Source organism: Macrobrachium nipponense, chromosome 17 (genome assembly GCF_015104395.2).
Source record: "Macrobrachium nipponense isolate FS-2020 chromosome 17, ASM1510439v2, whole genome shotgun sequence".
In the NCBI taxonomy this organism is placed as follows: domain Eukaryota; kingdom Metazoa; phylum Arthropoda; class Malacostraca; order Decapoda; family Palaemonidae; genus Macrobrachium; species Macrobrachium nipponense.
In genome coordinates, this window is record NC_087210.1 from 71,263,055 (window position 1) to 71,270,959 (window position 7,905).

Below are 7,905 nucleotides of genomic sequence, written 5' to 3' on the forward strand. Positions count from 1 at the left end.
ATTACTAGTACTTGACGTCTCCTTCGGCTCCTTGTTGTATGTTGGTTGATAGCAACGCTTCCCATATCCATATATATATATATATATATATATATATATATATATATATATATATATATATATAGATGTATACACACACACATATATATTATATATTATATATATAGTATATATATATATACAGCTATATATATAGATATATATATATATATATATTATAATAATATATTATAATATATTATTAATATCTATATATATATATATATATATTATATATAATATATATATGTGTCTATATATATAGATAATATCTATCTATATATATATATATTAGAATATTATATATATATATATATCTTATATCTATATATAGTGTCTAAGCTAATTAAGTATCATATATATATAGATATATCTCTCTCTATTCTTCGCTTATATATATATATCTTATAAATTATATCGATATATCATCTTAGCTGACTAGATATCTCTATATATATTTAACCTATATATATATATATAATAATAACTATATATATATATATATATATTCTATATATATATAGCTATTATATCTAATATTATATATGATATATATATATAAAAAAAAATAGCTATATCATATATATATCTTATATATAAATCTATATCTATATCTAATAAGTCATATATTTATATATATTATATATGTAGCTATATAATAAGGTAGGTTATTAGCTATGATATATGATTATATTCTATATCTATATATATATTCTAATTCATTATATTATATATAAGATATATATCCCTCTATCTGTAATTAATATTATATATATATCTATGATATAATATATGATAAGATATAGATATAATCATTAAATATCTCTATATAGAATATTATAGATTTTATATATTATTATTATTCTAATATAATATTTTTTCTGGGTCCAGCTCGTGTCTCGCTGCGCGAAATATCCTTTAATCTATTATTTCTAGGGTAAATGTACTAACACATACCAGAGAATAAATAAATAAAGAAAAAGGTCAGTACAACTGACTCGCTCACCCTCCAAGAGGGTGTCGGTATGAACACTATGGCGAGTGAGACCACTACCACGAGCCGAATGCCAATAGAAATCTCCCACTACAAAATCCCCACAAGAGGAGAGCCGACCCACAGAGTGGGCAGCAACTACTACTACTCCATCCCATGCTGCCGACTGCTGCGCCTCTGGTGGCCATCCTTTTCAGTTAGCGCACACGGTATACACGTGCCCTTTTTACTCTGTGTTATTTGTGCCCTTTTCTTTGGATTTATTTATCATGGAGCGTGCAGCCATCGCAGCAGCTAAGTTAAGTACTCAGTGTTTATTGCTATTTGGTTTTTTCCGGCCCTGAGCCCGTATTTTGCCGTTTTTTAGGTATAAATACGAACCTCTAGGGTCGGAAGCATGGCAGCATGGTTCTGCCTCGTGGCGGGTTCGTTCTTGGTCTCCCATACCCAGAACATTCCCTTACTTTAGTACGCTCTATTTTAATCATTCCGTTTTTGTTTTGGTAGGGTACAGTCTACACGGTTTTTGTCATGCATGCATGTCTTTTACCTTATGTAGGCTCCTTCTATCCAGACCCTAGCCACGGCTCTTAGTATCGGCCCCGGCTTGCTTTGAGTGGTACACTCCTGGATTTTTTCTCCTACTATTTGTTTTCCTCCTTTCATATTTTATTTATTTATATTATTATTATATTATATTATGTTAGGTTAGTGTAAGGCGGGGTCTGGCTCATTTAGCCTAGGTTAGGGCCCATAGGGCCCCATATGCTACCGCTCCTCAGTTCGGTTGCTTCCCGATAGCATCTCTCTGATCAGCCGGTTGTGTCTTCTAGGCCTTATTGTTTCATTGTTTTGTTGTTACCGCCCCGTGGTCACTACGTGATCACGGAGCAGCCAGACGCCTGTCCAGTCATCTTCCCCCCTCCCGCTCTTCCATAGAGTCGGGAGGGGGTGGGTTGGTTCTACCCATGCTCGCTCCGCATACCCGAGCCTGCCTCCCTCTCCCCCCAGGCGGAGGGAGTAGAGGGACGGGACAGACCCAGACTGGACTCGACCTCTCCAGCTTCTCGGTCCGGCCGGATGGTAAAGGTGGGGGGGACTGGCCTTTCCCCCCTCCGTTGCTACTCCGTCGCTCCGTTGCTAGCCCGAGTCTGTTTGTCCTCTCGCCCTTTCCCACCTTACTGGGGCTCCTTTGCCACCGGAGCCCCGGCATCCAGCGGAAAGGTGCTAGTCCACCCAGAAGGGTGGACCGGGATATACAGTTGGTCCCTACTAACCACTCCGTCTCGCTGAGTCACGACACTCCGCCACGCACTGGACTTAGTCCGGTACGTTCGTATTTTATAGGTTTAAGTTCTGTTATGTTAAACTAGTAAGTTTATCTTAAGCTACCTTAAACCATCCCCCCTCCCTTACTGTCTCACCGGATCTCTCCAGGGTTATAGCCTATTCAGGCGTTAAGGGAGGGGTTATGCCCAAAATTTTTTCGAGCTCCGGCATGCAACGGAGTTCTTCTGTCCTTTAGCCTGTAAGTGATAGCCTTTAAGATACTCATGTGTCTTTCACTTACAGACCACCAACTGTGAGCATCCGGGATGCGCCGCCACACTTCAAGACCCCCCATGTGGGACATGAAGTTTGCCGGTCCCATGCTCCATGCGCGACTCCGCACGGGGACATCCAGGTCTGGTATCACGAGACGTGCACCATCTGTTATGATCTGGTGAGCCAGCTTTTAGACGGGGTAAGTATTCCAACTCCGTTAGCCAGTCCCCATTTTTGTTATAATTCTTAAGTTTTCTAAATTCAATCTTCCAAACTTAAGATAAAAATTCATGGGGTTTTGCAGCCCCTATAATTTTTAAGTTAAGCAATTTTAATTTAGTTTTAGTTTTAAGTTTAATCTTAAAATCTAATCAATACCCTCTCTTCCAGGCCCCGGCGGTGTGAGGGATACCGCCAACTGGCAACCCTGCGGGCCTGGGTCGGCGGTTTTGGGAAGAACGCCGCCAAGGGTATGCCCTACATTCTTGAAAAGAAGTTGGCGGTACTGATCTTCCCGGAGGCAAGTCTACAGGCTACGTCGACCCAGCAGAGGCGCCCCGACTATCGCTTTCATTCAGCAACAGCTTGCTGCCTCATGAACGGATCAAGGCCAGGACATCTCCTCGGAAGTCGCGACATTGGACATTAATATTGAACCTATGGTAGGTGTAGACGACCTGTTGGTCGAGGTAGGTACGTTGGACGCCCAAGGGATGCCCTTGGGTGCTACTGGATCTTCTACCCCTGCAACCTCTCCATCCTTCCAAGGCTTTTACAGGTGCAGAATTATATACTTCTCCTGACGCTTCCGTTAGACCCAAGGTCAAAGGTCAAGCTGTAAAAACCTTGACTAAGACGTCGTCGTCGTCTAAAAAGACGGCGTCGGCGTCATCTTCTTCTCGTAAGTCTCCGGCTAGAAATCCCGGAGCAGAGAAGTCTAAAGCTTCTGGGTCCGGCTCTAAATCCTCTAGGAGTAGATCCTCCAGGGAGAGATCACACACTCCGGCGGAGTCGACAGTTCCACTACCCTTGGTTCCGGTTCAGAGCCACCCTTCCACCTCCGCAGCAGCTCCGGCTTTGGATTCCAACGCTGGTCTGTTGCAACAAGTGGGCGATCTGGTTGGTTCTCTGAAAACCAGTATGGAACAAATGTTCTCCCGGCGGTTGTCTGATAGGATCAACTCTCAGGACAACATTATAGCCGGACTGAGCCAAGCTCCACTAGCTTTCTCCCCCACCTTTCAGCACAGGGGGGAGCCCAATTACCCCCGTGTATGGACTCTCTACCTCCGTTCTCAATGAACAATCCTTGGAGAGTAGCGTCATACGCCCCCTTCCAAGACGGGCTTATCTCTATCCCGGAATGTGGAACTCGGAGGATTGAAGACTTCGAGTTCTACCCGGAAGACCTTCAGCCTCCGTTCATCGGCTACGCCAGGCTCACCGCCTCGGCCATGACTCGGGACGATAAGGTACCGAAGAGACAGTCCTCTATTCAAGAGACCAGGCTCAGAGAGAATGGCTCAGGTGTCTAGAGGACATGGATTGTTCCAATACAAAGATTCAACCATTTAAGAGTCCTTTTACGATCTTTACAATGGAAGAGAGTACCCCGCTCCCTTTCTTGACAAAGATCGCTACAACCACCATTCCAGCAGCCCAGAAGGGGGATTCGATGCCTCAGCTGAAAGAAGCGGACCCTACGTCTCCTTTACTTCCCTCAGCCGGTGAGTTGTGGGAAGATTTACCCAACACCTTTTCAGCGGGCAAACTCAAACCAGACTGTGCTATGGAGCAGTTTGGTTGAGAAGCTACCTAGGCTCCGGATAGCCTTATTCAGGCGGAATTTGATGCTAAATCGAGGTTAGCCAGGTCTATTAATACCATGGCCATGACCGAGGTGGCTACCATTTCCTATGGTTCTGAGCCACTCTTTAAGCTTCTCACCAAGTCTCTGACTCAAACGGTGCAGTCTGATATGTTTGAGTTCGCCACGGCTAGGACGAATTGTAGGAAACATGTCCTCCAAGAAGCAACAATTCGGCATGAGCCGAATAAGTTGCTTACATCGAGCATCTGGGGAGCAGACCTCTTCCCAGAGGCGATGGTGAAGGAGGTCCAGGCAGAGGCTACGAGATTAAACCAAAGCCTTAAAGATCGTTGGGGTCTTACGGCCAAGAGACGCCAAGATCAAGTGGTCAAGGGTAAGGCTCAAAGGAAACCCAGACGTTTCCAGCCCTACCAGAAGAAACAGCCACTTTCTTTACTCAGCAGGTTCCAGCTGTCCCGTTGGTGCAAGCAGCCCAACCTTCTACCTCCAAGGCTCAGTCGCAGGCCAATCTATGTTATTTCCCCCCAGCCTCAACCCTACCACCTCTTACGCTCTCTCTCCAGCCTACAATCAAGTCTTCGAGGGTCAGGCTTCCCAAAAGTATGACCGCTCGGGTAAGGGAGGCAGAGGTAAGCGATCCTTTCGTGGGAGAGGATCGGGCAGGGCCCTTCAATAGAGGAAAGCATTTCAGGGGAGGACCGAGGAGGCTACCAAAACCAATGAGGATTTTCAGGTAGGAGGGAGACTGTTTCACTTCCGCCACCGTGGAACTTCATCAAGTGGGCGCAGAGCATTGTGTCAAAAGGCCTGGGTTGGAGCTGGATAGCGGACCCGCCCACCCCCATCCAGACCTTTCCGCCAACTTCCATCCAAAGAATTGACGGAGTATGCGGGAGGACCTCCTTCAGAAAGGAGCTATAGCGAGAGTCAACAGGTTAAAATTTCAAGGACGCTTATTCAGCGTGCCAAAGAAAGGCTCACAAAAAAGAAGGGTAATTCTTAGACTTGTCCCGCTTAAACTTAGCCATTCGCTGCGACAAGTTCAAGATGCTCACGATCTCGCAGGTTACGGACCTTACTTCCCCGTGGGGCCGTCACCACCTCTATCGATCTTACAGACGCTTACTATCATATCCTATTGCAAGACACTTCCGTCCGTATCTGGGCTTCAAAATAGGAGACCAGACATTCTCCTTCAAGGTAGTTCCTTTCGGGCTCAACGTAGCCCCACCCAGGGTGTTCACGAAGTTGGCGGAAGTGGTGGTTCAACAACTAAGGTCGGCAAGGGGTTATGGTAGTAGCGTATCTCAACGATTGGTTAATCTGGGCTCCAACAGTCGAGGAATGCCACAAAGCAACACTGAAGTGATTCAGTTTCCTGGAATATCTAGGTTTCAAGATAAACAGGACCAAGTCAAGACTCTCTCCCAGAGTCAAACTTTCAGTGGCTGGGCATTCAATGGAATCTATCCTCCCATACTCTGTCGATTCCATCAACCAAGAGGAAAGAAATAGCGAAGTCAGTCAAGCAATTTCTGAGTCACAAACTGGCGTCGAGAAGAACTCAGGAAGGATCCCTGGGTTTCACTCCAGTTGCATCAGTGACAAACATCTTGATGAAAAAGCCAAAAACTGAAAGACCTAACCAGAATCTGGCGCTCACGAGCAAATGTCAGGTCCAGGGACAAATTATCCTCAGTCCCCTCAGATTCTACGGAATCGACTTCGCCCTTGGGCAAAAGTCAAGAACTTATCGGTTTCAGTACCCCTCCCCCCCTTTTCAGTTTCTCCTCCGGGGATCACCATCCACACAGACGCTCCATTAAGCGGTTGGGGAGGATATTCCCAGTTCAAGAAAGTCAGGGAACTTGGTCCACTTCAGTTCCGTCAGTTTCCATATAAACGTACTGGAAGCAATGGCAGTGTTCTTGACCCTAAAAAACCAAAAAAGGTTACGTCCGCCAAAGTACTCCCACATAAAGCTAGTCTTGGACAGCGCAGTGGTAGTACATTGTATAAACAGGGGAGGCTCCAAATCGCGCATCTAAATCATGTCATGGTAGCCATCTTCTCCCTGGCGGCCAAGTTCAGTTGGCACCTCTCCTCCACCCATATAGCTGGAGTGAGAAACGTCATAGCAGATGCTCTATCCCGATCAGTACCTCTAGAGTCGGAATGGTCACTGGACAACAGTTCGTTCCAATGGATTCTTCAGAGAGTTCCAGGCCTACAAGTGGATCTCTTCGCATCCCAAACCCCCAAGCGAACCACAAACTCCCATGTTATGTGGCCCCCACCAACCTGGACCCTCTGGCCTATGCCACGGACGCCCTGGCCCTAGACTGGAACAACTGGGAGAAGATTTATGTCTTTCCTCCAGTGAATCTTCTCATGAAGGTACTGAACAAACTCAGGACATTTCAAGGGTCAAGTGGCTCTAGTAGCCCCAGACTGGCCGAAGAGCAATTGGTACCCTCTAATTCTGGAACTGGGTCTTCGCCCTCTTCGGATTCCCAGTCCCAAGCTCTCCCAGTCAGTACAAACGAAGACTGTGTTTCGCTTCCCTCAGGAATTCTCAAAAACCCTAACTTATGGATTTCATGAAGTTTGCAGCGAAAAGGGATGCGAATATTGACCCTCAAAAATATTCTCTTCTTGGAATCCGATAAAAGGGATTCAACTTTGAGACAGTATGATGCTGCTGTCAAAAGTTAGCAACCTTCCTAAGAGAATCAGATATTAGAATCATGACAATCAATTCAGCTATATCCTTTTTTCAGATCGTTATTCGAAAAAGGCTTAGCAGCTAGCACCATTACGACAAAACAAGTCAGCCTTGAAAAAAGAGTTTTTCAATTTGGTTTCAACATAGACTTGACAGACTCCTACTTCTCGTCTATTCCCAAAGGCTTGTGCTAGGACTTAGACCTTCTGTAAGGCCTACGTCAGTATCATGGTTCTTAAATGATGTTCTAAAGCTGGCTTCAGAAACTGATAATGACACATGTTCATTTATAATGCTCTTAAGAAAAAACTTCTATTTTTATTAAGCTTGGCCTCAGGAGCTAGAATTTCAGAACTGTCGGCATTATCCAGAGATCCGGATCATATTCAGTTCCTTCCCACAGGGGATGTGCTACTTCTCCGGAACGTAGTTTTATAGCTAAGAATGAAGATCCTTTGATGAGGTGGGAACCATGGAAGGTACTACCCCTTCCCACAAGATATATCTCTTTGCCCAGTATCGACCTTACGAGCCTTTCTGTCTAGGACCTCCTCATCCTCATCGGGTCCTCCTCTTTATGAGAGAAAAAGGTGGTACTTTATCTATTAAAGGCATCAGGCAGCTAATCTTGTACTTTGATTAAAACAAGCCAATCCTGACTCTTTTCCAAAAAGCACATGATGTCAGGGCAGTAGCCACCTCAATTAACTATTTTCCAACATATGAACTTCGATGAGTTGAAAAAATATACTGGATGGAAATCGCCGACAG